The sequence below is a fragment of the Lithobates pipiens genome, unplaced genomic scaffold (genome assembly GCF_037356315.1).
Source record: "Lithobates pipiens isolate NorthernLeopardFrog02 unplaced genomic scaffold, aLitPip1_a1.2 Scaffold_16, whole genome shotgun sequence".
Classification (NCBI taxonomy): Eukaryota; Metazoa; Chordata; class Amphibia; order Anura; family Ranidae; genus Lithobates; species Lithobates pipiens.
In genome coordinates this window covers 588,210,557-588,237,492 of record NW_027507748.1, presented here as the reverse complement: position 1 = coordinate 588,237,492, position 26,936 = coordinate 588,210,557, and the positions used below count along the sequence as shown (strand labels likewise).

The following is a 26,936-nucleotide window of genomic DNA, read 5'->3' as shown; positions in this document are numbered from 1 at the left end:
CGGATGGATCAACTCACTCTGCACCACAGCTATGTGCAGCGTGCCCACCAGACACTCCCCCTGCCGCTTGCGAGTCCCAGTCCCAGTGTCCCACACTGTACACAACAGCAGCACAACACCTGAAAGGCAAATTAGGCAATTGCACGACGGCGAGGCCCTTTCTGTAGGCGAGGCCTAAAGCAATCGCCTAATTTGCCTAATTAAAGAGCCGCCTCTGTACCTGGCCAAAAGTGCTTATTTTACCAGCCCATAGTTCATAATCTCCTCCTCTGGGATGGCCCTGAATGCTTCACTGGCCCAGCTGGACAATTTCCCAGACAAAATGGTAACCCATTCCTCTGTGGGCACCTGGTGTAGGGCACATTGCTGTTCAAAAACGGCAAGGTACCCATCCATCTCCCCTTCTGCTTCGTTACATTTTTAAAAGCAGCAAAATGTACCTTTCTCCTTTCAGTTGGTGCTCCTGTGATTCCTGCTACTGCAGCACCTCTTTGCTGTAGCCAATTTGCCTCCACAGCCACTATAACTCGGTCTATGATCTCCGCTGTAGGGTTAGGTCCATAATGTGCCAGTCTTATGTTAACAGCCCAATCAAAACTCACCTCTTCGGGTGTCCTATCTGTTATGCTGGGCCTTTCATTTGTGTTTGGTCTTTCGGCTCTATCCATTTTGACTATTTCAGAGATAATGTCCCTCTTCTTACGGTTGTTGGCCAGTCGGCCAAAGTTCTCCAGTAACTCCTTGAGGGAAGAATGCTTTAGCAGTTCATACTGTGCTTCCATTGGCCTGTGTCCTCTTGTAGCTGTCCTTATGGGCTGTCGGAATCATCCCGCTGTGGGGTAACGACACCCCGAGTATGAAAGGGGTTAAAGTCGTTTAGGACATTCCTTTCCCAAACACCAAGGCAGCTACCAAACAAGAAACCCATACGAATAATTCTCCCCCCAAATACAAGACGAGGCCCTGTATTGAGGGTCAAACAGGAATGAATTTTATTGGAAGGAATATAGGCTCTTTTATACAGTAAAAGAGGAGGTGCATACCTCCTGCTCATATTACTCTGAACATACACCTGTGACCAGAAACTTAATTAACATGAGCTAATTAACTAATCCCTTTAGACAGCCTAGATGACACGGACATGACCTTTAGGCCAGACTTGCTGTCTTGTAGCTCAGAAAACACAATCAACATTATCACAAATCAACACAGACTCCTTCACAGAATAGCAGAGTTAATTAACACAAACAACAATGGGGATCTAACGAATCTTAAAACCCATACTAGACTTATTTACAATAAACACATTCTAGCAGACAACAGACAGACAGGTGGCTGGAATTGACATCAGTATCTCCTAACAGTATTTGTCCCAACATTATAAATTGGCCACTATTTCTAATATGGCAGATACAGGGTTCATTATTTTCTTGCTCATCCTGTGCCCAAAAGTGACTCCCGTCACAATTGCATTTTTGCTTAATGTGTTTTCCATTAAAATCAATGGCAATGCGTCAAAACGCATCTCAGTGCCCATAAAAACATCAATATGCATAAATGTGTGTTCTAAAAGTTTTGTGTAGAGCGGCACACTTCTGATAGTCCTGCACCTAATATGATTTAGAGCGGTGAATGTAGTGACTGCAACTGATGGTGATGATCACAAGAAAAGCAGTGAAAAAATTCCCCAGCACTCTAGAAATAAATTTTCACAATTTGTTCAAACATGTATTGACACATAGGTCAAAGCAGCCAGTGTGTTAGGGCCTCACAGGGTCCCCTTCATTCTTCAGAGTGATTCACTGCAAGGCCCTGAAATGTTGGCTGGTTTGACCTAGGCAGGGTCGGTGCTACCACTAGGCGGATTAGGCAGCCGCCTAGGTCGCACTGCCACCAAGGGCGCAACTCTGGCTGCTGTGTATACATAGCTCTCTGGTGTGGAGATAACAGTCTTATGTGTGTAGAGCTGGGCGTCAGTATAACAGGACAGACAAGCATGAGCAGGGGGGGAGGAGTGAGGAGACAGGCGCAGCTCAGTAACTCAAGAAAGCAGAAGAATTTTGGTGGAGCTGCTCTGCAGTACATGTGTATAGGAGCGATCTGCACACCTAGGAACAATACACAAAGCATCCTGTAAGTGTCTTCCGCCCAGCTTCGTTTTCGTCCGAATGCATTTTCGTCCGAATTTCAGCTATTTTCGTTTTCGTTTTGACAAACGATAACGAAAGCACAAAATCCGAAAAAACGAAAGATCCGACATAAATAAATGCTTTATTTTCGTTTTCATTGTTACAACAGTTCGATATAAAATAGGAGATTCGACATGACTCTGACAATAACAATCTGTCTATAGAACCTGTGGTTGAATGTGCCTAACCTTACCTCTATTAGTCCAAGATTATATAGAGAAAATATTCGACAGAGAAAAAAGATTTGACAGAGAGAAAAGATTCTGCAAGTTACTGTCCTAAAAAGTGTTTGGGGACCAGGGTCCTGCCCCAGGGGACATGGATCAATGCAAAAAAAAGTTTTAAAAACGGCCGTTTTTTCGGGAGCAGTGATTTTAATAATGATTAAAGTGAAACAATAAAAGTGTAATATTCCTTTAAATTTCATAGGGGGGGTTGTCTATAGTATGCCTGTGAAGGGGCTCATGTTTCTGGTGCTTAGAACTGTCCCTGCACAAAGTGTCATTTATGCAGAAAAAAAAGTCCTTTAAAATCACTCGCAGCTATTATGAATTGTCGGCTCCCGTAATACAGAGAACACTCATTGAAAGTCATTGATAAATAAATAAATAAATAAAAAAGCGTGGGGGTCCCCCAAATTCAATTACCAGGCCCTTCAGGTCTGGTATGGATATTAAGGGGAACCCTGCCTCAAATTTTAGAAAAAATTTGACGTGGGGTTCCCCCTAAATATCCATAACCAGACCCTTCAGGTCTGGTATGGATATTAAGGGGAACCCCGCGTCAAATTTTAAAAAAAATTGACGTGGGGGTCCCCCTAAAAATCCATACCAGACCCTTTATCCGAGCACGCAACCTGGCAGGCCACAGGAAAAGAGGGGGGGACGAGAGAGCGCCCCCCCCTCCCTCCTGAACCGTACCAGGCCACATGCCCTCAACATTGGGAGGATGCTTTGGGGGTCTGTGACCCCTCAAAGCACCTTGTCCCCATGTTGATGAGGACAAGGGCCTCATCCCCACAACCGTGGCCGGTGGTTGTGGAGGTCTGCGGGCGGGGGGCTTATCAGAATCTGGAAGCCCCCTTTAACAAGGGGACACCCAGATCCCGGCCCCCCCCCCTGTTTGAAATGGTAAGGGGGTACAAAAGTACCCCTACCATTTCACAAAGAAAGTGTAAAAAATAGTTAAATAAGACAAACACACTTTTGAAAAATATCTTTATTAAAAATAAAAAAAATAAAAAAAAGATTCCAGCGGTGGTAATCCACTCTTGCTATCCAGCGACGGACGGTCATCTATCCAGCGATGGCTCATCTCATCCAGCGCAGCGAATACATCCTTCTTCTGTCTCCGCAGAGGAGACACTGCAAGGATTCCGGCGGCCTGACGTTTCTTATATACGGAGGGCGGGGCCACCCGTCACCTGACCCCGCCCCCCTCTGACGCAAGGGGAAACCCGGGGTTCCCTGTGACGTATGGGTGACCCCGCACCCCTCTGATGTAACACAGACAGGTTTCCGTTACATCAGAGGGGGCGGGTCACCCATACGTCACAGGGACAGTTCTAAGCACCAGAAACATGAGCCCCTTCACAGGCATACTATAGACAACCCCCCCCCCCTATGAAATTTAAAGGAATATTACACTTTTATTGTTTCACTTTAATCATTATTAAAATCACTGCTCCTGAAAAAACTGCAGTTTTTAAAACTTTTTTTTGCATTGATACATGTCCCCTGGGGCAGGACCCGGGTCCCCAAACACTTTTTAGGACAGTAACTTGCAAATTAGTCTTTAAAATTAGCACTTTAAATTTTGAATGTTGGAGTCCCATAGACTTTAACAGGGGTTCTAAAGTATGCTATATACTAGCTCCGTCAAATCTTCTTTATACATTCGACAGACACCATAAGCCTTAAAGACAGATTCGACCGTAATTCATGTGGATTTTCGGACGAATGCAATTTTTGAACGAAAAACGAAATAAATAAAAACGAATTTCGGGAGTAACTAAATAAATTAAGTTTTCGGACGAAAACGAAATTCCGAAACGAAATATTTTACTCTGCACATGTCTACCACTGGGCACTGACAAACACTCCTAGCTGGGGGTGTGGAGAGGCGCAGATCCCGTGTATAAGGTGACACCAGTGGAGGAAAATACAGATTGGTGTTTGTAAATGCCGCCCTATACACACCACTGATCTCCGAGCCTTTACATTTGCATTACATCCACCCCACTGACTGCTCTGTATACACTCAGCCCGCCCATTACATGGCACAGTAAATAGTTCCTTGGCTGTCTGCAACTTTCAGGACAGGATGATATGATATCAGCGTTCAGTTCAGCTCTTCCTGATAACCCCCGAGCTCCCGGGAATGTCCCCCCTCCCCTGATCACAGCACAGCAGGTTGGAAGCAGAGGATGTGGGTGAGTGATCAGTGTCCAGCTACACAATGCTATTACTGATATCAGTGCTGTACAGGGCAGTCAGTGTGTCGGCTCTGTTTTTTTCTTTCTTCTGTTGGTGACCAGGCTGCTGCCCACTACTAGTCCATAGGGATTCTCCAGGTTACTGCTGATACTAGTGCAGCATTTACTCGAACTGGGCTGTATTTTCCTTCACTTGCAGCATCTGAAATTGTCTTTCTCCTCTCCCTTCCACCAGCAGTCAGCAGCTGCAGGAAGAAAATATAGCCAATCATTTCTAATAAATGCTTTCCCCCCCCCCAAGGTCTGCACACCTGCTGTGCCCATTATGAGGGATCCCACCATCCCTGTGCTGAGTTCCCGGGTCTGTACACCCGCTGTGCCCATTATGAGTGGTCCCACCATCCCTGTGCTGATTTCTGCGGTCTTTACACCTGCTGTGCCCATTATGAGGGATCCCACCATCCCTGTGCTGAGTTCCCAGGTCTGTACACCCGCTGTGCCCATTATGACAGGTCCCACCATCCCTGTGCTGAGTTCTCAGGTCTGTACACCCGCGGTGCCCATTATGAGAGGTTCCCACTATTCCTGTGCTGAGTTCCCAGGTCTGTACACCTGCTGTGCCCATTATGAAGGGTTCCCACCATCCCTCTGCTGAGTTGTCGGGTCTGTACACCCGCTGTGCCCATTATGAGGGGTCCCACCATCCCTGTGCTGAGTTCTCAGGTCTGTACACCCGCTGTGCCCATTATGAGGGGTCCCACCATCCCTGTGCTGAGTTCTCAGGTCTGTACACCCGCTGTGCCCATTATGAGGGGTCCCACCATCCCTGTGCTGAGTTCCCAGGTCTGTACACCCGATGTGCCCATTATGAGGGGTCCCACCATCCCTGTGCTGAGTTCCCAGGTCTGTACACCCGTTGTGCCCATTATGAGGGGTCCCACCATCCCTGTGCTGAGTTCTCAGGTCTGTACACCCGCTGTGTCCATTATGAGGGGTTCCCACCATCCCTGTGCTGAGTTCCCGAGTCTGTAAACCCACTGTGCCAATTATGAGGGGTCCAACCATCCCTGTGCCGAGTTCCCAGGTCTGTACACCTTCTGTGCCCATTGTGAGGAGTTCCCACCATCCCTGTGCTGAGTTCCCAGGTCTGTACACCCGTTGTGCCCATTATGATGGGTTCCCACCGATAGGCTTCACTGATGGAGGTGACACTGCATATAGGTATCACTCAGTGCCCCTTGGGCACTGATAGGTGGTACTGATGGGCCTGCACTGATTATCAGTGCCTTAAATTATCCGTGTACATATCCCCTGTACAGGGCCAGTGCTACCTATAGACAAGGTAGGCGCCGGCTAGAGCACACATCAATTCGGGGTGCCATACCGATGCCCCCCCACCACCTCCAGGCTCAGTGACTGACTCCACCCCCAAAATGGTAGCAATCTATAAAAAGGTGGGGTATACATGGGCAGGGCAAAAGGAGTGGAGTCAGGGGTGGGGCCAAAGAGGCGTCAAAATTAGGTTTCGCCTAGGGTGTTAAAAATCCTTGCACCAGCCCTGGACCTAGGTGATGTCATGTGTGTGTATTTGAAAACGTATTTTTGGAGGACTGGGAACTTTCTTCTCTGTGTTATAATGATGTGCGTTGACATTTAATACAAAGCATTGAAATGCATGCTGAAAGTACACAACAGTATACGTTAACATGCGTTTTGATTAACTTACTTTACTTAAAATGTATTGGAGAAAATGCATAGATGTGCATCAGTTGAGAAGCCCAAGTAATATTTAACCACTTAGCAACCAGCCCATAACCGAATGACGGCTACAGGGAGGTTACTTAACTCTGGGAGGGCGTACAGTGACTTCCTCCCTGAATCCCGCTCTCACGCACCCCCTGGGGAGTGCGCCCGAGAACTTCCTCTGGACCCGGTGCATCACGGTAAACGGATGCTCATCATGGCCATTTACCACGTGATCACTCTGCCCAAATGATGGCTCGATCACATGTAAACAAACCAGCGTGATTTCCGGTTCCTCCAACCCCTCTCTGTCCAGTGTGAGCGGAGAGGGGAGAGATCATGGCAGCAGCGCTGTGGGCTGTATGTGTAGTGCCCTCGGTGCTGCTTAGTGACAAATCCATCCATTCTTAGCCATGCATACCCATCCATCCATCCATACTCTGCATACCCATCCATGCTTGGCATACTCATCCATCCATGCTCAGCCATCCCATCCACCCCCATCCATAATTAGCCATACCCATCCATACCCATCCATACGCAGCCATACCCAGCCATCCCATCTATACAGAGCCATACTCAGCCCTACCCAGCCATCCCATCTATTCAGAGCCATACTCAGCCCTACCCAGCCATCCCATCTATTCAGAGCCATACTCAGCCCTACCCAGCCATCCCATCTATACAGAGTCATACTCAGCCCTACCCAGCCATCCTATCTATACTCAGCCCTACCCAGCCATCCCATCTATACCCAGCCATACTCAGCAGTACCCGGTCATACTCATTCATGCTTAGCCATCCCCATTCATGCTCATCCATGCTACATTCATGCCACTACAGTGCCTCACAAAAGTGTAATAGGTAGTCAAATTAGATTTGAAACATAAGTCCCTAGAACACCTAAAGACATTTTATACGAGGTAGGGACTTTGAGGAAAATAAAGCCTGGTAAGGCCCAATAATTCCATCCCTAGGGACTTTAAATGATAACACGGCCTGGTAAGGTCGTGAATATCCATCCCAATTACTTAACCAACAAGGGGGGGAAATAATTTACAAGGGGGTGGGACTAAAATTATTCCCCCCCCCCCCCCCCTTGTTGTTCCCTAGAACACCTGACGGTGCTCTCTGTATGTGGCCACGCTGTGTAAAAGTCTCACACATGTGGTATCGCTATACTTGGGAGGAGTAGTAGAATGTGTTTTGGGGTGTAATTTGTGCTGTGCATATGCTGTGTGTGAGAAATAATCTGCTAATATAACAATTTTGTGAAAATAAATAAAATCTTGATTTTTGCAAAGAATTGTGGGAAAAAATTACAACTTCAAAAAACTCACCATGCCTCTAACTAAATACCTTGAAATGTCTACTTTCCAAAAAGGGGTAATTTGGGGGGTATTTGTACTTTCCTGGCTTGTTAAGGTCTCAAGAAATGAGGTAGGCCGTCAGTACTTCAGGTGTAATCAATTTTCAGAGATTGGCACCATGGCTTGTGGACGCTATAACTTTCACAAAGACCAAATAATATACACTAATTTGGGTTATTTTTTACCAAATATGTGTAGTGGTATAATTTTTGGCCAAAATATGTGAAGAAAAATTACAAATTAGCTAAATTTCATAACGGAAACAAAGAAAACTACTTTTTTTTTTTTTTTTTTACAGAATTTTCTGTCCTTTTTCTTAGTGCAAAAAAATAAAAAACCCAGCGGTGATTAAATACCACCAAAAAAGAGCTCTATTTGTGTGAAAAAAGGACAAAAATTCCAAATAGGTACAGTGTTGCTTGACTGAGTAACTGTCATTCAAAATGTGAGAGCGCGAAAGCTGAAAATTGGTCTGGTTATTAAGGGAGTTTAAGTGCCCAGTGGTTAATGTACCACGTGAAAATCAGGGGGCACATTATGAAAAATCTTTGCATATGCAAGCATGCTCAACTAACCAAAGACTCCCTAGCACTGCTCTAATGATTAGATTCTTAAACATACTGCAAACAGGGTATTAGCAGAGAAGTCCTCATGCCAGTTTATTAGATTCTATACTTCACGAAGACCCCTTTCACACTGAGGCTTTTTTTCAGACATTTTAGCGCTAGAAATAGCGCGAGGAAATCACCTGAAAACCGCCTCCCATTCATTTCAGTGTGATTTCTTTTTTAGGAAAGTCCTGCAAGCAGCATCTTTGGGGTAGTTTGGGAGCGCTGTATTTAACGCTTCCAAAATGCCCTGCAATTTTAAATGAATGAGCTTCAGAAACGTCACGAGACGGGCGCTTTTAACCCTTTTTTGGCGTTAAAATTGCCCCGCTAGTGGCCGAAAAGCTCTGCTTAAACAGCACTAAGGCTGGATTCACACATTCATTTTTAGTGCTTGATGCATTTTGCAGATTTGCTCTACAGAACGTGTTCCATAGGAAACAATGGTAAATGGACTGTAGCGCAAATCTGCAAAAATGCATCAAGCACTAAAAATGCATAATGTGAATCCAGCCGAAAGCATCGCTAAAACAAGCAGCGCTTTAGCGCTAAAGCGGCTATAGACCCAGTGTGAAAGGGGTCTTAAGGAAGATGCTTCACTGCTAACAGCCAGTCAGATGATGACTGTCTGTTTTCTAGTCTATATTAAAGTATAAAACTATTGGATTGCTTACTATGGGCAGGGAATGTGGGGGGACTCTGATGACCAGAGATGACCTTCCATAGAACAAATACACTAAGGTAAGGGGGAAATGTTTTATATCAGTGCCCCCTTACATTATTGTATCCCCCCCGCCCTTACATCAGTGACCCCCCCCCCCCCCCCCATACTGGCCTGGCGGTTCTGTCACTGACCTCTCAGGTGCACCTTGCAGGACTCAGTCAGTCGGCTCCAGCTTGGTGGCTCTGGTTTTCCTATAGTTTCCTCTTCACAGTCCACACAAGTCTGACTTCTCCCATGACCCTCATCCCGGCGGTGCTCCCATGTTTTTACTCCTCTCCAGACTCCCTCAGAGACTGCAGACATGATATAAGACAAGAGATAGTCAAAGTTTGTAGCCATGATACAAGAGATGGTTAGAGGCTGCGGGCATAGTACAGAAGATGGTCAGAGGTTGCAGGGATTCCGATGAATAAGTCGGTTTATGACGAAACATGTTGGGGCAGGGCTACTTGGTGATCATTTCAGTAAGGCACGGGACGCTAGCCATCACACACCGATTGGCTCATAGCGGGGGACGAGGAGTGGTGAGACACCATCTTGCAATTTCATATGCCCTGGGTCTATCGTGGCCATCTATTATCCAGTGACAGATGCATGGAGTACTGTGAAGTTTAATGCAGGCCATACACGGTCGAATTTCGAACAAACTTTCTTTTCAAAAATCAGAAAATTCGTTTTTTTTGTGATCCGATGATGCCACCATTGATTTTTTCGAAATTCGGCCAACCAAGCCTTCAATTTCACCTCATGCTGCTACAGAAAAGAATTTTCTTGGCTGGGTATCTTCTTTTCTCTCCGTACATTTTCTTTTCTTATTACGTTTCTCGCACGATTCTCCCATCATTGATTAGAAAATCGTTCGTTTTTATAAAAATTTCCAACATGTCCGATTCCTCAAATTTTATTTCCGCACGAAAATCGGCTGTTGCTGCAGCCCACTAATGATGTGAAATTCATACGAAAATACTTTGATACAATTTTCGAAAGAAAATTCTTTCGAAATTCGAACTGTGTATGGCCGGCATAACTCTCATGGAGTGTTTTTTGAGTTTATACAGGTGAGTGTAATGCAGTGAGTTTTGTGTTAATTAAAGCTTGTGACCTTATTACACTATTGGAAGCAATTTTTTTATGTACATGTGGAGCTCATTATCTGGACAACCAAAGGAATATGCACCTGTCTTTAACTGGGGTTTAGAGATTTCTACTTCACCCCCATGAAAAGATGGTCAAAGCGCTTTTAGCCAACCACGAGAGTGTAAGGCATATGCAGCTGGTGAGTATGAGAACATAAGGGGATGGGATTCAGACACTGCGGAGGAGTGTTCCTGGAAGATAATTTCTTTATCATCACTATTTGTGATTCACTGGTCACCATCTAATTTGTTCACTGTTATGAACTTTTTTTAGACCCCTTTCACACTGAGGCATTTTTCAGGTGCTTGCTTTAGCTTTAAAAAAAAGGGCCCGTAAAGCGCCTGAAAGAAGCCACAACTGCAATCCCAATGTAAAAGCCTGAGTGCTTTCACACTGAGGCTGTCAGAGAGTTGCTCGTAGCGGACGTGTCACTGGGTGCGCTGCGGGGCGTCAGTGTGTGCTGGTGCGTGCTGGCGCTCCTGTGCGCGTGGCTGTGCGTGCTCGGTGCTGTCCGATCTGCAGCTTCCTGTGCCCTGTTACCTGTGACTTTGCTTGTGTTCCTGACCTCCTGTTTACCTGGCTCATCCCTTGGATTATGCTGCCTGCCTTTGACCTCGGCCTGTCTCTGACCTCGCATCTGCCCGCTCCTTTGTACCACGCTGTCCACCTGATTCCTACCCTGCTTGTGATCTGGACTTGAACTTGCTCATCCCTATATTGCACCGTCTGCCTGCTGTCATCTGTGCCTGTGGCTGGACCTGCTCACCATCTCTTGCTTGCATCTGCTCCTGCATCCAGCTGTGAGAGACTGTCTACCTGTCCGAACCCAGCCGTTGGATCTCTTCTTCAGCATCTAACCCGCCAGGCTCTCATACCCGTCTGCGCTCCCGTGCCTCCTGTCCATCCTACCAGGGGCCGTGAACCAGACCGGTAAAGGAGACCTTCCCATGCTATCTCGGGCTCACCTGTCAGATACGTGGGTCTGACAGAGGCGCTGCGCTGGCAGGGCATCAAAAAAAGTCCTGCAAGCAGCTTCTTTCCAGCGCTTTTGGAGCGGTGAATACACCGCTCCTAAAGCTCCCCTTCCCATTGAAATCAATGGGAAGCTCCTGCAAAACGCCTGAAAAGCGCTTTTGGCAGCAGCGTTTTGTGGGCACTTTTTAACCCTTTGTTTGGCCACTAGCAGGGGTTAAAAGTGCCCCAATAGAGCTTGAAAAACGCTAGTAAAGCACTGCTGACATTGTGAAAGGGCTCTTAAAGCACTTTGGCTTTCACATTGGGATTGCAGATGGGGCTTCTTTCAAGCGCTTCACAGGCACTTTTTTTTTTTTTTTTTAACGCTAAAGCGCATGAAAAACACCCCAGTGTGAAAGGGGTCTTAGTGTATATATATTGTTTTCACTTATATGGCCACCCTAAAAGAAAAGAAAACGGCATTAATATTCTTTAAAAAATATTTAAAAAAAAACATTTGAAGAGAATTTTTTTTTTTTTACCTTACCAGAAATTCCTGTTGCTAGGCAGTCTTCCTAATCTGCCTGTTCCTATTCCCATGGTGACCTTCTGTCTTCTCTCCTCCTCGGTTGTCTTCTGGGTAATGGGGCACACTGTGTTCTGGGAACTGTGTGTTTCTTCAAGCAGCGCGTCCCATTCACAAAGCGATGCGTGACTCGCGCATGCGCAGTAGGAAACGGGCAGTGAAGCCGCAAGGCTCCACTGCCTGTTTCCCTTAGTGAGGATGGCGGCGCTGGAACCCGAGAGCTAATTTTATTCTCACTCCATTCCCACATATAGTAGTGTGTAAATCAAATCAATATTTCATGTGACTACCCTTTTGGCTTCAAACCAGCATCAAAACTTACACATGCACAAAGTCAGGGATTTTGTAGGATTAGAATCAGGTGTATGATTAACCAATTCTACCAAGCAGGTGCAAATGATCATCAATTTCATGTGTAGGCTGAAACAGAGTCATTACTGAAACAGAAACGACTGTGTAGGCTTACAACTTGGTGAGGAACAGCCAAACTCTGCTACTAAGTTGAGGTTGTGGAGGATTGTTTCATGTCACAGGTCATACACCATGGCAAGACTGAGCACAAACACAAGGTAGCTATATTGCATTAGCAAGGTCTCTCCCAGGCAAAGATTTCAAAGCAAAATGGGGAGTTTTAAAGATGTGCTGTTCAAGCTCTTTTAAAGAAGCAGAAAGCAACAGGCAGTGCTAAGCACTATAGACGCAATGGTTGGCCAAGGAAACTTAACAGGGTTGCACCTGCTCTGTGCAAGGGTTTTGCACAGAGCAGCCCCATCCTCTTCTTCTGGGGTCCCCCGACAGAGCTCCCTCCCTTCAATGGGTGCTCTCAGGGAAAGCCGCTTTTCATAGGGGCACCCATACGGGCTCGCTCCCGTGTCACTGGATTTGATTGACAGCAGTGGGAACTAATGGCTCCTGCTGCTATCAATCTGTCCAATGAGGAGAAAGACAGCAGCTAGAGCCACTGGGCTTGTGCACATTACTAGATCAAATCAGGCTCAAGTAAGAAAAAGGGGGGGGGGGGGCTGGGGGCAGCTGCAGCAAAGAAGGTTTTTCACCTTAATGCATAGAATGCAGGTGAATTAAGATGGAAAAAATGTACAATCACTTTAATGCAGCAGATGAAAGACAGATCATGTTTACTTCCCTTCAACATCAGGAGATGTCCAGCAGTGCCATTAGCACATAACTGGCAGAAACCCGTAGGACCCAGGTATACCTATCTACTGCCTGGAAAGGTCTGGCCATAAGTGGTCTTCATTGAAGAATTGTGGCCTAAAAGATGTACCTCTGTTGTGGAAGCAAGGCTAAACGACTCAACTATGAACAAAACCATAGGAACTAGGGTGCAGAAAAATGTCAGCAGGTGCTTCGGACCGATGAGTCAAAATTTTTAATATTTGGTTGTAGCAATTTTGCTTGCTAAAGGGCAGGAGAATGTTGCAATTTAGTTTTCTCTTCTGTTCATTTACTTTCTATTGTGTTAATCAATTAAAATAAACAAACACTTTCTATGTCTGAAAGAATTTTTAATTTTACAACATTTTTTCACACCAGCCTGAAACTTTTACACAGTAGTGAACATATATAATATTTTTATTTCTGAAAATATTTGTTACCTGGCTGCTAATAAATCACTTTTGCAAAAGTAGCAATTAGTGGCCAGCCTCAAAAACAACCAAAACAAAACCTTAAAACAATATATTGATGACCTCAAATAGACTTGAGACCATAGAAATGTTCTTTGAAAGGGCATTGTGATGGAACCGATCCCACACTTTGAGTGCTTCCGTCAGTATACTGCTTCCTAAGTCCTGGAACACAAGTCCAATGGATCTGGCTATAGGAACCCCCAAGCACTAGACGAAACTAGTCTTGGAGGACATCAGGAATGACCTTTATTTGAGATCTCACACAAAATAGATATACAGTGGGGTGACTAAAACCTAACCTAATTAGCATGAGCTAATTATCTAATCAAGACTAGTTTGACTGAAGGGATAAGACTTTTCGGCTCCTTGCTCACAATTCAATAAACATTACTATAAACACAAACACAGGGTTAATTAGCACAAACAACAATGTGTGAATACTCACTACTCAGACTAGACTCATTTACACAACATTATACAAGACAGTCAGGATGGCAGGAGGTGATGATAATAGCATCTAAGCGTTTGTGTCCCAATAGTGTGATTTAGTCTATTGCTAACATGGCATTTACATATCCAGCATCTGTGTGTCTTGGGGGGGGGGGGGGAGTACGGACCTGAATCCAAGTAACACCACCTCAGGGGTCCCCAGGCATACAGCTCACAAAGAGCACCGTTCCCCCAAATGCGAGGGCCCATAATCACAAGGCAAGAGGCTCGCATTCTGTCCCCTCCAAGAGCCTCGGCACCAGCTAGGTCTGTCACAGGCATTGACACTGGAAACAAGTACTAGTAAAAAATACAAATTTCTTTTTTCCTAAAGTTAATAATATGCCATAAATATGGCTTCATTAACAAACCATAGAAGTAGTTAACCACCTCAATACAGTGCACTTACACCTCCTTCCTGACCAGACCAATTTTCAGCTTTCAGCGCTCTCACAGTTTGAATGACAATTGCTCAGTCATGCAACACTGTACCCATATGAAACTTGCATCCCTTTTTCCACACAAATAGAGCTTTCTTTTAGTGGTATTTAATTACTAGTGGGCTTTTTATTTTTTGTGCTATAAATAAAATAAAACGTAAATTTTGTGAAAAAAAAAATGCCTTTTTCTTTTTCTGTCATAAATTTTTGCTAATTAGTAATTTTTCTTCATACATTTTGGCCAAAATTTATACTGCTACATATCTTTGGCAAAAATAACCCACATTAGTGTATATTATTTGGTCTTTGTGAAAGTTATAGAGTCTACAAACTATGGTGCCAATCACTGAAAATTTATCACATCTGATCAGGCCTTCAGTACATCAGGTGTATCTCATTTCTTGAGACACTAACAAGTCAGGAAAATGCAAATACCCCCCAAATGACCCCCTTTTAGAAAGTAGGCATTCCAATGTATTAAGTAAGTAGCATGGTGAGTTTTTTTAAGTTGTAATTTTTTCCCCACAATTTTTGAAGAATTTTTTTTTTTTACAAAATTGTCATATTATCAGGTTATTTCTCACACACAGTATATGCATACAACAAATTACACCCCAAAATACATTCTGCTACTCTTCCCGAGTATGGCGATACCACATGTGTGAGACTTTTACACAGCATGGCCACATACAGAGCACCAACATTGAAGTAGTACCTTCAGACGTTCTACGAGCAAAAATTACACATCTCATTTCACAGCCACCTATTACACTTTTGAAGGCCCTGGAGTACCAGGACAATGGAATTTACCATGAAATGACCCCATTTTGGAAAGCAAACACCCCAGTTTATAATCTTTGAGGCATAATGAGTCTTTTGAATGGTTCATTTTTTTTTCCAGAAGATTTTGGAAAATGTGGAAAAAATGAAAACGCATTAGTATGGCGATATCACATGTGTAGGACTTTTACACGGCCTGGTCACATAGAGAGGCCGAACATTGAAGTTGTACCTTCAGGCGTTCTAGGAGCATAAATGACACATCTCATTTCATTCCTATCACACTTTTAAGATCCTGGAGCACCAGGACAGTGGAATTAACCACAAAATGGAAAGCAAACACCCCAACGTATATTCTGTGAGGCATGGGCTGCAAATAGGTACTCGGGTACTCTGATGGGCTGGTGACAAGTACTCGGGTACTCTTATGGCCTGATGACTGGTATTTGGGTACTCTGAAGGGCGGTGATAGGTACTCGGGTACTCGTATGGACTGTGACAGGTACTCGAGTACTCAGATGGACTGGGACAGGTACTCGGGTACTATGATGGGTGGTGACAGGTCCTCTTTATTGGGGGGGGCAATCAGTGTGTGTTGGTGTACACTAAGTGTTAACGAGATGTTACCGCAATCTCCTCCTCACACACGATCGGTGTGTGAGAAGGGGAACCCGGTAACATCTCGTTCCCACGGTTTGTTTACATTTTAGTGATCGGCTGTGAAACGATCACAGCCAATCACGTGAGTAAACAGCCGGTCAATGGCTGTTTACCAGCGTCAGTGATGAGCAGTGTTCCTGGGACAGTGGGGGTGTGACCATCTGTGATCGACCGTGACTTCATCACGGTCGATCACGTGGTAAACAGCCATATCCAATGGCTGTTCACCCCCCCCCCCCTGGTGGTGAGTGGTTTCTCTGTGACACGCCGACACTGAAGAAACAGGGATGCGCGTGCACGATCGCGCGCATTCCCTGTTTAAACGGGAGGACGTCATATGACGGACGACGGTTGGGAACTGGTTAAAGATACCCACCACTATACATCCGCAGTAAAGACAACATTGTCTAGGCCAGTGTTTCTAAACTCCAGTCCTCAAGGTCATGTTTTCAGGATTTCCCTCAGATGAAATGGCTCTGGCAATTACTAAGGCATGAAACTGATTAAATCACCTGTGCAAAATAATTGAAATCCCGAAAAGATGACCTGTTGGGGCACCTTGAGGACTGCAGTTAAGAAACACTGGTCTAGACAAGCATTGGTTTAAAAATGTGAGGAAAGGAGAAGTGCGCCAGACTAAGTGCAGTATATAAGGAAGCATTTAATGTAATACAACACACAGTCAAATGACTACTCACAAGGAATTGCAGTAATCAGGCATATAGGTAAAAGACGGGGGAGGTTTCTGGAGTTACTAAGAGGTCCGTGGTGGAGCGAGGATGCTACATGCTGGCAAGCCATAGAGGAAAGATGCAACTCTGTCGTTCTCTAATTCACAGCCTTGCAGATACTATGGGGACAGTAGAGTATAGTATTCTCAGCGCCCGGAAGGCCGAACGACCGGAACTGGAAATGTGCCTCAGCGTGGAACACAAGCTCCGTAGACCGAAATTGACGTGGTGACCAATCAGAAAACGCGTTTCACAACATCCGTTGTTTCCTCAGTTCTACCAGTCTATACAGGAAGTAAAGCATATATAGGCGGGCACGGTGTTGTATTGGACAGCGGAACAAGTGACACATGTAATAACAATAGATTGGCAGTAGATGAATTAATATATACCACAGTAAGAAATTTATATATATACACACACATATGAAAATAAAAATAAAAGGTAAATAATAAATATATGTGTATGAGGTAATAGGTGATGATAATTAAAACATGGAAATATATTATAATATATGAGGACTAAAAATTAAAAAATCTATGAAATATTATTATAAAAGAAGACAACTGGGATGATAAAACCAAATAGAATAAATTAATAAATGAATGAATTTAGGACTCAAATAAAAATTATTAGAAATATTATGTAAAAATATACCATGTCTGTGAATTCATTATGAAAATTGCATGTGCCATGCTAAATCATATATATAGAAAAATGACCAAAAATAAATAATGGATGATAAGAAAAAGACCTGCAAAATAATATATTGTGTATAAAAGAACAAAGACCAACACAGGAATATCATGTGTGTGTGTATATATATATATATATATATATATATATATATATATATATATATATATAAAACAGAAGAATGCACTTGTATGTGAGTGACAACGATGATGGGAAATAAATAAATAATCCCGGAAAATCTCCAGAGGGAGATGTAACGTTCGGCCTTCTGGACGCTGAGAATACTATAGGCTACTGTCACCATAGTATCTGCAAGACTGTGAATTCGAGAACTACCGACAGAGCCTCTACTGTTGCATCTTTCCTCTACGGCTTGCAAGACGTGTACCATCCTCACATCTCCACGGACCTCCCAATGATTCCGGAAACCCCCCCCCCCCCCGTCTTTTACCTATATGCCTGATTACTGCAATTCCTTGTGAGCAGCCATTTGGCTGTGTGTAATATTACATTAAATGCTTCCTTATATACTGCACTTAGTCTGGCACACTTCTCCTTTCCTCCCATTGTATTTTTTAGAGAGTTGTGTTTCTCCTCTAAAGACTGCTGCTGCCGATGGTGCAAATATATTATATATTTTATATTGACTACTGCCATACTTTGATCAAAACTTTGGACAATTTCTTTTAATCCCCTTCCCTTTTACCACTTATAAGAGACTTTACTGTGATTGGTCCTTTGCGCCATCTTATCCCCTTTGTTTTTATGGCTTTAACTACTTCCCACCCGACCAATGTATATAAATGGCAGGGTGGGAGCCTCCTCCTTCTGACTGGACATTCAGGAATGTCCTTTAGAAGGAGTGGGATCGTGCGCGTGCCCACGCAGCAGCGCAATCCTGATGCGCTTGTGTCACCCGGACACGGCACATCTCGGATCGGCAGGAGGGCTCTGTGATTGGCCCTCCTGATCACATGATGGCTGTGATTGTAAACAGTCAGCCAATTGCTAGGCAATCGGCTCCCCTCTCCTCACACGGAAATCGTCGCTGAGGAGAGGAGAGTAGATCGCTGCAGCCGGCTGGTGATCAAGTGAGTATGAGCTGTTTTTACAGCTTTTTACTCACTGATCACCAGTCTACTATAAAACACACATGTCCCCAAAACACACATGTCCCACTAAAATCACATGTCCCAATGATCTGCACACATATGTATGTGATCACCTGCACACATCTGTACATGATCATTTGCATACATATGTCCATGATCACACAAACCAATTATAATACACTTAATGGATTTTTTTTTTTTTTTACCAAAAACATGTAGCAGAATAAATTTTGGCTGAAATTTACGTCAAAATTTGATTTTATTGGATTTCTTTGAAAATAGAAAGAAGAAAATATTGATTTTTTTCCCAAATTTCTGCTCTTTTTATATCGCAAAAAATAAAAAACGGAGTCATGAATAAATACCCCAAAATAAAGCTCTATTTGTGTGAACAAAATTATAAAAATTTCATTTGGGTACAGTGTAGCATGACCGTGCAATTGTCATTGAAAGTGCGAGAGCGCTGAAAACTGAAAATTGGGCTGGGAAGGAAGGGGGCAAAAGTGCCCTGTATTGTAGTGGTTAAAAACAACCAACATGGAACACATCCTAATTATAAATAAATGGACAAGTATCCAGGTGGTCACTAAGATGCCCCTCAATTACATCCATCGGAAGATGATGTGATATGCATCAATATAAACCATACCTCATAGCTAAACATAATTCATGCAGTATAAATGTGTACATACACACTATAAATGTAGATGTAAAATGTATGAATGTAGCATGGAAAATTATGGAGATGCAATAATCTATGGGAGCCACAGTCCTTGAATGATCCTTTGTAATGAATGTCACAGAAATGTCACCCAATATGGATGTTGAAGGAGATTCATCTCTACAATTGTATTTGTATAACACTCTGTGGTTGCTTACATAGTTGATAAGCAGAGCAGCAAGTAAACATGCTGGAGAGAGATAAGCTGGGCTATAGTACCATAGCTCAGATTCATAGTTGCATAGAGTGCAGTGTTGCCAGCCGTCAGTATTTTTACTGGGAGGCAGTAAAAGAACAGGGCACTTTTCTACTGTCAGTAAATGCCAGTGACAGGGAAAGGTTGCCAGTAAAAAATATGGCTGTGACCAGGGATGAGCTTGGTGTTCGAGTCGAACGCATGTTCGACTCGAACACTGGCTGTTCACCCGTGAGGCGAAGCCAGAACTCTGTGGGCCGTTCGTGCCAAATTCGTGCGGTACTCATGGCCCACAATGCACTGCACCATCGTAGTGCATTTCTGGCTCATGATTGGCCAAGCACTGTGACCCCGCATGCTTGGCCAATCACAGCGCCAGCAGTGAGGAGAGCTATGATTGGCCACAGGCAGGATGCCTGTGACCAATCATAGCTCAGGCTGTGTAGTACACGCCCCACACTATATAAGGCCGCCAGCGTGGCGGCCTTGTGTAGTGTTCCGGTGTCTGCAGGAGTTAGTGGGTGTTGTCTGTGTACCTTCAGCGCAGTATACACCTGTACCTACCTATATAGCTATATTGCTCTTCTGTAATTGAGCTATCAGCCATCTGCAGGAGTTTGTGGGTGTTGTCTGTGTGCCTTGAGCGCAGTATACACCTGTATCTACCTATATAGCTATATTGCTCTTCTGTAATTGAGCTATCAGCCATCTGCAGGAGTTTGTGGGTGTTGTCTGTGTGCCTTGAGCGCAGTATGCACCTGTATCTACCTATATAGCTATATTGCTCTTCTGTAGTTGAGCTATTAGCCATCTTCAGGAGTTTGTGGGTGTTGTCTGTGTGCCTTGAGCGCAGTATACACCTGTATAGCTATATTGCTCTTCTGTAATTGAGCTATCAGCCATCTGCAGGAGTTTCTGGGTGTTGTCTGTGTGCCTTGAGCGCAGTATACACCTGTATCTACCTATATTGCTCTTCTCTAATTGAGCCATCTTCCATCTGCAGGAGTTAGTTGGTGTTGTGGGCCTCCAGCACAGCACAGTATACACCGGTATCTACCCTTTAATTCCTGTTGTTCTATAATAAAGGCATCTACAGGAGTTAGTGGGTGTTGTGTGTCTCCAACACAGCACAGTATACACCGGTATCTACCCTTTAATTCCTGTTGTGCTATAATAAAGGCATCTGCAGGAGTTAGTGTGTGTTGTGTGCCTCCAGAACAGCACAGTATACACCGGTATCTACCCTTTAATTCCTGTTGTTCTATAAAAAAGCATCTGCAGGAGTGAGTGTGTGTTGTGTGCCTCCAGCACAGCACAGTATACACCGGTATCTACCCTTTAATTCCTGTTGTTCTATAATAAAGGCATCTGCAGGAGTTAGTGGGTGTTGTGTTCCTCCAGCACAGCACAATATACACCGGTATCTACCCTTTAATTCCTTTTGTTCTATAATAAAGGCATCTGCAGGAGTTAGTGGGTGTTGTGTGCCTCAAGCACAGCACAGTATACACCAGTATCTACCCTTTAATTTCTGTTGTTCTATAATAAAGGCATCTGCAGGAGTAAGTGGGTGTTGTGTGCCTCCAGCACAACACAATATACACCTGTATCTACCCTTTATTGCTGGTGTTCTATAATAAAGGCATCTGCAGGAGTTAGTGGGTGTTTTGTGCCTCCAGCACAATATACACTACCCAATTGCTGGTTTTCCCATCTCCCTTCAGGCCATTACCATGTCTGGAAGGCCAAAAAGGAGAGGCAGACAGGCACAAGCCGATAAAAGAGGGCAAGCAGGCTCTGTGTCTAGAGACAACAGTGCTGGTCATGGACGTGGTGCATCATCATCAGCACGTGGCCATGGGACACACTTGTCCTTATTTTCGGCAGCTGGACGTGTTGAGCCGCATCATGCCAAAAACTTGGTAGAGTGGATGACCAAGCCCTCTTCATCCTCCTCATCCTCTCTCACCCGGACTCAAGGTACTAGCAAAGCAGCTGCCAACGCATCCTCTTCCCTCATCTCAATGTCATCATCAGTCACTCCTTCCCTAGACCCACCACGTCCTCCTGAGGAGTCCCCTGAACTCTTTGAGCACAGTGTTGGGTACATGCTCCAGGAGATGGCTCAGTGTTTTGAAGGCTCTGATGATGATACCCAGCTAGAGGAAGGCGGTAGCATGAGCGCAGAGAGAGGGGATGCTCAAGAAGGACGGCAATCTAGCATTCATGTTCCACAAGCTGCAGCATACTGCCAGGTTCGCTCCAGCGAGGAAGAGCTAGGGGATGATGAGGGCACTGACTCCACTTGGGTGTCTGGTAGGGGAGAGGAGGAAGAGGAGGCACATCTCCAATGAGGCCGGATGCCCTCCAGGGGCCAACTTAGGGGCAGCACACTGACTGAATCACACCGCAGAGCTCTGCCTGTGCAGGGCGCTGCCTCTGCACGTTATTCTAAAAGTTCTTTGGTGTGAACCTTTTTTGAGAGGAGTGCATCAGATCGCACCGCTGCTATTTGCAACATATGTCTCAAGCGTATCTCGCGTGGCCAAAACATCAGCCGCTTGGGCACCACATGCTTGACCAGACATATGTTGACCTGCCATGCAGCTCGTTGGCAAGCTTACCTCAAAGACCCACACCAAAAAACACCTCTCCTTGCTCCTCATCAGCTGGGATCTCCAACCCCACTAGACCTTCAGTCCTCTCTGAAACCTGCACTGAGAAGAATGAAGGTGTAGAATTAGGTGTGTCACAGCCAAGTGCTTGTGGGCACTCTTCTAGCAGTACACCCACGTCTGATTGTAGCAGGCAAATTTCCCTGCCCCAGCTGCTGGACCGTAGAAAGAAGTTCACTCCCAGCCATCCACATGCCCAGCGGTTGAATGCTAGCTTGGCTAAATTGCTAGCACTTCAACTGCTACCTTTTCAGTTGGTAGAATCGGCCACTTCCGTGAGTTTGTGCAATGTGTGGTTTCTCAGTGGCAGGTCCCCAAACACCACTTTTTCTCACGGAAGGCGATTTCGGCTCTCTACCGGCATGTGGAAGGCAATGCCCTTGCCTCGCTGGACAGAGCGGTCAGCAGTAAGGTCCATATTACCGCTGACTCATGGTCCAGCAAGCATGGACAGGGACGTTACCTGTCTTTTCACGGCCCATTGGGTCACTCTTCTGGCAGCTGGGAAGGATGCAGGACAAGGTGCAGTAGTGTTGGAGGTTGTTCCGCCACCACGCCTCCAAAATGCTACTATTGGTTGTGACACAGCTCTCTCCTCCACCCCCTCCTCTTCTTCTTCCTCCATGGCCTCTTCCAGTGCTCTGTCCTCGGAACCAGCGGTGCTCCATAGGCATTCAAGGGGCTCCGCAAGTACGCAGGAAAAACGATGCCATGCCGTGCTTGCGCTGGTTTGTTTGGGGGACAGGAGCCACACTGGGGCAGATATTTTGGCAGCTCTGCAGGGGCAGGCCGAGAGGTTGTTGATGCCATGCCAGCTTAAGCCAGGAATGGTGGTTTGCGAAAATGACACCAACCTCCTCTCCGACCTCCGACAGGGACAACTGACCCATGTGCCCTGTGTGGCTCACGTCCTTAACCTGGTGGTGCAGCGGTTCTTGGGCATGTACCTGGGTTTACAGGATGTCCTGAAGAAGGCCAGGAAAGTCTGTGTGTATTTCCACTGATCATTTAATGCCTGTGCTTGGCTGGCTGAGCTCCAAAAGGAGTTAAACCTGCCCAAGAATCGCCTTATATGTGACGTGCCCACCAGGTGGAACGCAACGTTGGCCATTCTGCAGTGACTGCACATGCAGAAGAGGGCCATCAATGAATACCTGTGCAACTACGACACAAGGACAGGGTCAGGGGAGCTCGGTTTTTTCTCACCACGCTAGTGGGGCATGATCAGGGATGCATGCACTGTCCTGTCACCATTTGAGGAGGCCACAAGGATGGTGAGCAGTGACAGTGCATGCATCAGTGACACTGTACCTCTTGTCTACGTTTCGGAGCATACACTGCATGGAAAAATGGACAGGGCACTTGAGGCAGAACAGAGGCAGGAAAAGGCCTCTCAAGGCCCCCTTTATCTAGACAGTGTTCCTGCTGTCCCACCCATCACACAGGAAGAGGACGAGGAGGAGGAGGATGATTGTGTCAGCATGGAGGTGGAGCCTGACACTCAGCAATAGCAGCAGTCTTGTAGGGATGATTTACAGTCCCAAGAAACCCGTGGACTTGTACGTCGCTGGGAGGAGGTAGCTGCGGATCATGTTGTCCTTAGTAACCCAGAAGACTCTGGACCGAATGCCTCAGCTAACCTACGCTGCATGGCCTCCCTGATCCTGCAAAGCCTGCGGAAGGATCCTCGTATTCTTCTGATCAAGGAGAGGGACCATTACTGGCTAGCCACTCTCCTTGATCCACGGTACAAGGGTAAGGTTGCGGACCTTATCTTGCCATCGCAGAGGGAGCAGAGGATGAGACATCTCCGGGAGGCCTTGCAGAAAGGTCTGTGCAACGCTTTCTCAGAGACTGGGAGGTTACAAACTCCTGGTCCTGGACAACGTGTTGCTGAGGCATTGGTCAGAAGGAGTGGTGGAGAACGTGGCCGTCTGACCGATGCTTTCAGGCAATTTTTTAGTCCGCAGCCCCAAGGTATGATCGGTTCCAGCAACCTTCGCCAGCGTCTGATTTACATGGTGCAGGAATACCTAGGGGCAAGGTCAGACTTGGACACCTTTCCCACCGAAAATCCTTTGGCTTACTGGGTCTTGAGGATGGATCACTGGCCAGAGCTTGCACAGTATGCAATTGAGCTACTGGACTGTCCTGCATCCAGTGTTCTTTCGGAACGCACCTTCAGTGCTGCTGGTGGCTTTGTAACCGATCACAGGGTGCGCCTGTCCACCAACTCGGTTGATCGACTGACCTTCATAAAGATGAATCAGCCATGGATCACCACCAGCTACCAAGCACTTGAAGCTGGTGTAACCGGATAATTTTTTTTGAAATATCACATCCCTTCAAGACTGCCTATGCTGATGCTGAGTGACTGTCCTGTTATGTTGACTGTCTATCCTCTTCCTCCTCCGCTGATATCTTAGAAGAACATTTTTGGTTCTGTTTAACAGGGGCGTAATTACAATTTTTGATGCAATGCTTTGCAGCAGGGCTCATTCCTGCACTACAACTAGAGTATATGGGAGAGATTGCAGTGTCGTGGCACCAGCACCAGTGCCTAAGGCCCAATTTTTCAGCCCCTGTTTAACAGGGGCGTGTAATTACAATTTTTGATGCAATGCTTTGCAGCAGGGCTCATTCCTGCACTACAACTAGAGTATATGGGAGAGGTTGCAGTGTGTAGGCCCAATTTTTCAGCCTCTGTTTAACAGGGGGATGTAATACAATTTTTGATGCAATGCTTTGCAGCAGGGCTCATTCCTGTACTCCAACTACAGTAACCCAGGAGAGGTTGCAGTGTTGTGGCAGCAGCCATCAGTGCCTAAGGCCCAATTTTTCAGCCCCTGTTTAACAGGGGCATGTAATTAGAATTCTTGATATAATATTTCACAGCAGGGCCCGTTCCTGTGCCCACCGAGAGTAACTGTGAGGACTTATAGTGTTGTGGCACCATCATCACCACCACAACCACCAAAGGCCCAATTTTTCTACCACTGTTCAACAATGGCATGTAATTACAATTCTTGATATAATCGTTCACAGCAGGGTGCTCCAGCACCCACCAAGAGTCACTTTGAGGGCTTACAATGTTGTGGCAACACCAACACCTTGTTCCGCCATTTCTGCAGAGCATATAGGGCAGGCCCCTACTTTCAAACATCCAACTTACCAACGTCTCCTACTTGCAAACGGAAGGAGACAACAGGAAGTGAGATGAAAAAAGACGTACGGCAAAAAAATTATACAGGGGTGATAACCCTTCCCTATTTTTTCCAAAAAGCTTAAAAATAGCTTTTTTGACTGGAGCTACAGTTTAAAAATGTACCAGTTCAAAATTACAAACAGGTTCTTCTTAACACAAGAAACCTACATAGTCCCTGTCTTGTTTGCACCGCCTGTATACTGCTGTTCTGAGTATATAGGGCCTGGGGGCCCCACGCCTTCCTTTTTTTAATATGGGTACAGGGTTCCCCTTAATATCCACACAAGACCCAAAGGAGCTGGTAATAGGCAGGGGGGGCTACCTATGCCATTTTTCTCAATTATTTTCATCCATATTGCCGGAACCAGAAATTACATTAAAACCGTTTTAAATTACTTTTTTTCCGTTAAATGTCATTTTGTGCAGGGACTGTTCTAAACACGGGAAACACGTGGCACTTCACAGGCATACTATAGACACCTCCCAGGCACGATATTTAAAGGAATATTTCACTTTTTTTTTCACTTTAATCATCATTAAAATCAGTGCTCCCAAAAAAACGGCCGTTTTTAAAAACATTTTAGGCATTGACCCATGTACCCTGGGGCAGGAGCCAGGCCCCCAAACCCTTTTTAGGACAATATCTTGCATATTAGCCATTAAAATTAGCACTTTTTATTTCGAACATTCGAGTCCCATAGACTTCAATGGGGTTCCAAAGTTCGCAAAAATTTTCGGTCCGTTCGAAAGTTCTGGTGCAAACCGAACCGGGGGTGTTCGGCTCATCCCTAGCTGTGACGTTTGGCTCTAAACTGCGCATGCACAACTCCGGTCTGGAGACGGCCGAGGCCATCCGAATGCCTTCTACAGTGTGAATGGGCAGGGGGTCTGGCGAAGGTGATGCCTGAACATGTCGTGTGATGTCATGATGCAAGGGACCCAAGCGGGCATGGGCTTCCGCATTCGGGGGAAGTGGGGGCAAGTGCCCCCCAGGAGCAAGGTGTCCGCACACGCAGCCCTCAAAATTTCCACTCGTCTGCTCGCATTTGGTGAGTGGATATTAGAGGAAGGTGAGTGTGGAGCAGGGAGCGGACTGGGCTGACAGTTTCCTGGCAAAAGCAGCGCGGTCATCACATAGTTGACAACTGTCCTGAATTTCCCGGGACATTCCTGGGATTAGGAACCTTTTCCCGATTTAATTGTTTCCCGGGGAATTCGTGATTTTCTCCACCGGCGGCTAGAGGACAGCGGCCGGTGGAGACAATGTCTCAGCTGGCCGCCGTTTTAAAGAAGACCAGAAGGCATGGCGGATGGCTACAATAGAGATGCTGCGGTGCTGCCCACCCCCACCCCGCTGCTAGTGTCTGTGAACTGTAATGGAAAAGGGCAGAAGGTGGGCGGCAGCGCAGCTCAATCTCTTTCCGCGGGGCAACGTCTGGATGTCAGAGGGGGCCAGGGCCGGTGCTACCACTAGGCGGATTAGGCAGCCGCCTAGGGCGCACTGCTACCAAGGGCGCAACTTTGGCTGCTGTGTATACATAGCTCTCTGGTGTGGAGATAACAGTCTTATGTGTGTAGAGCTGGGCGTCAGTATAACAGGACAGACAAGCGTGAGGAGGGGGGGAGGAGTGAGGAGACGGGCGCAGCTCAGTAACTCAAGAAAGCAGAAGAATTTTGGTGGAGCTGCTCTGCAGTACATGTGTATAGGAGCGATCTGCACACCTAGGAACAATACACAAAGCAGCCTGTAAGTGTCTTCCGCCCAGCTCCTGACACTCATCCTGGGCACTGACAAACACTCCTAGCTGGGGGTGTGGAGAGGCGCAGATCCCGTGTA

At 45.8% G+C, this 26,936-nt stretch overlaps 1 protein-coding gene across 3 annotated transcripts in view; it reads left to right on the top strand.

Moving 5' to 3' along the window:
- LOC143983794 (sterol O-acyltransferase 2-like) overlaps positions 1 to 26,936 on the top strand; it is a 306,186-nt gene that overhangs the window by 27,586 nt on the left and 251,664 nt on the right. The gene's annotated exons all lie outside the window — the stretch shown is intronic.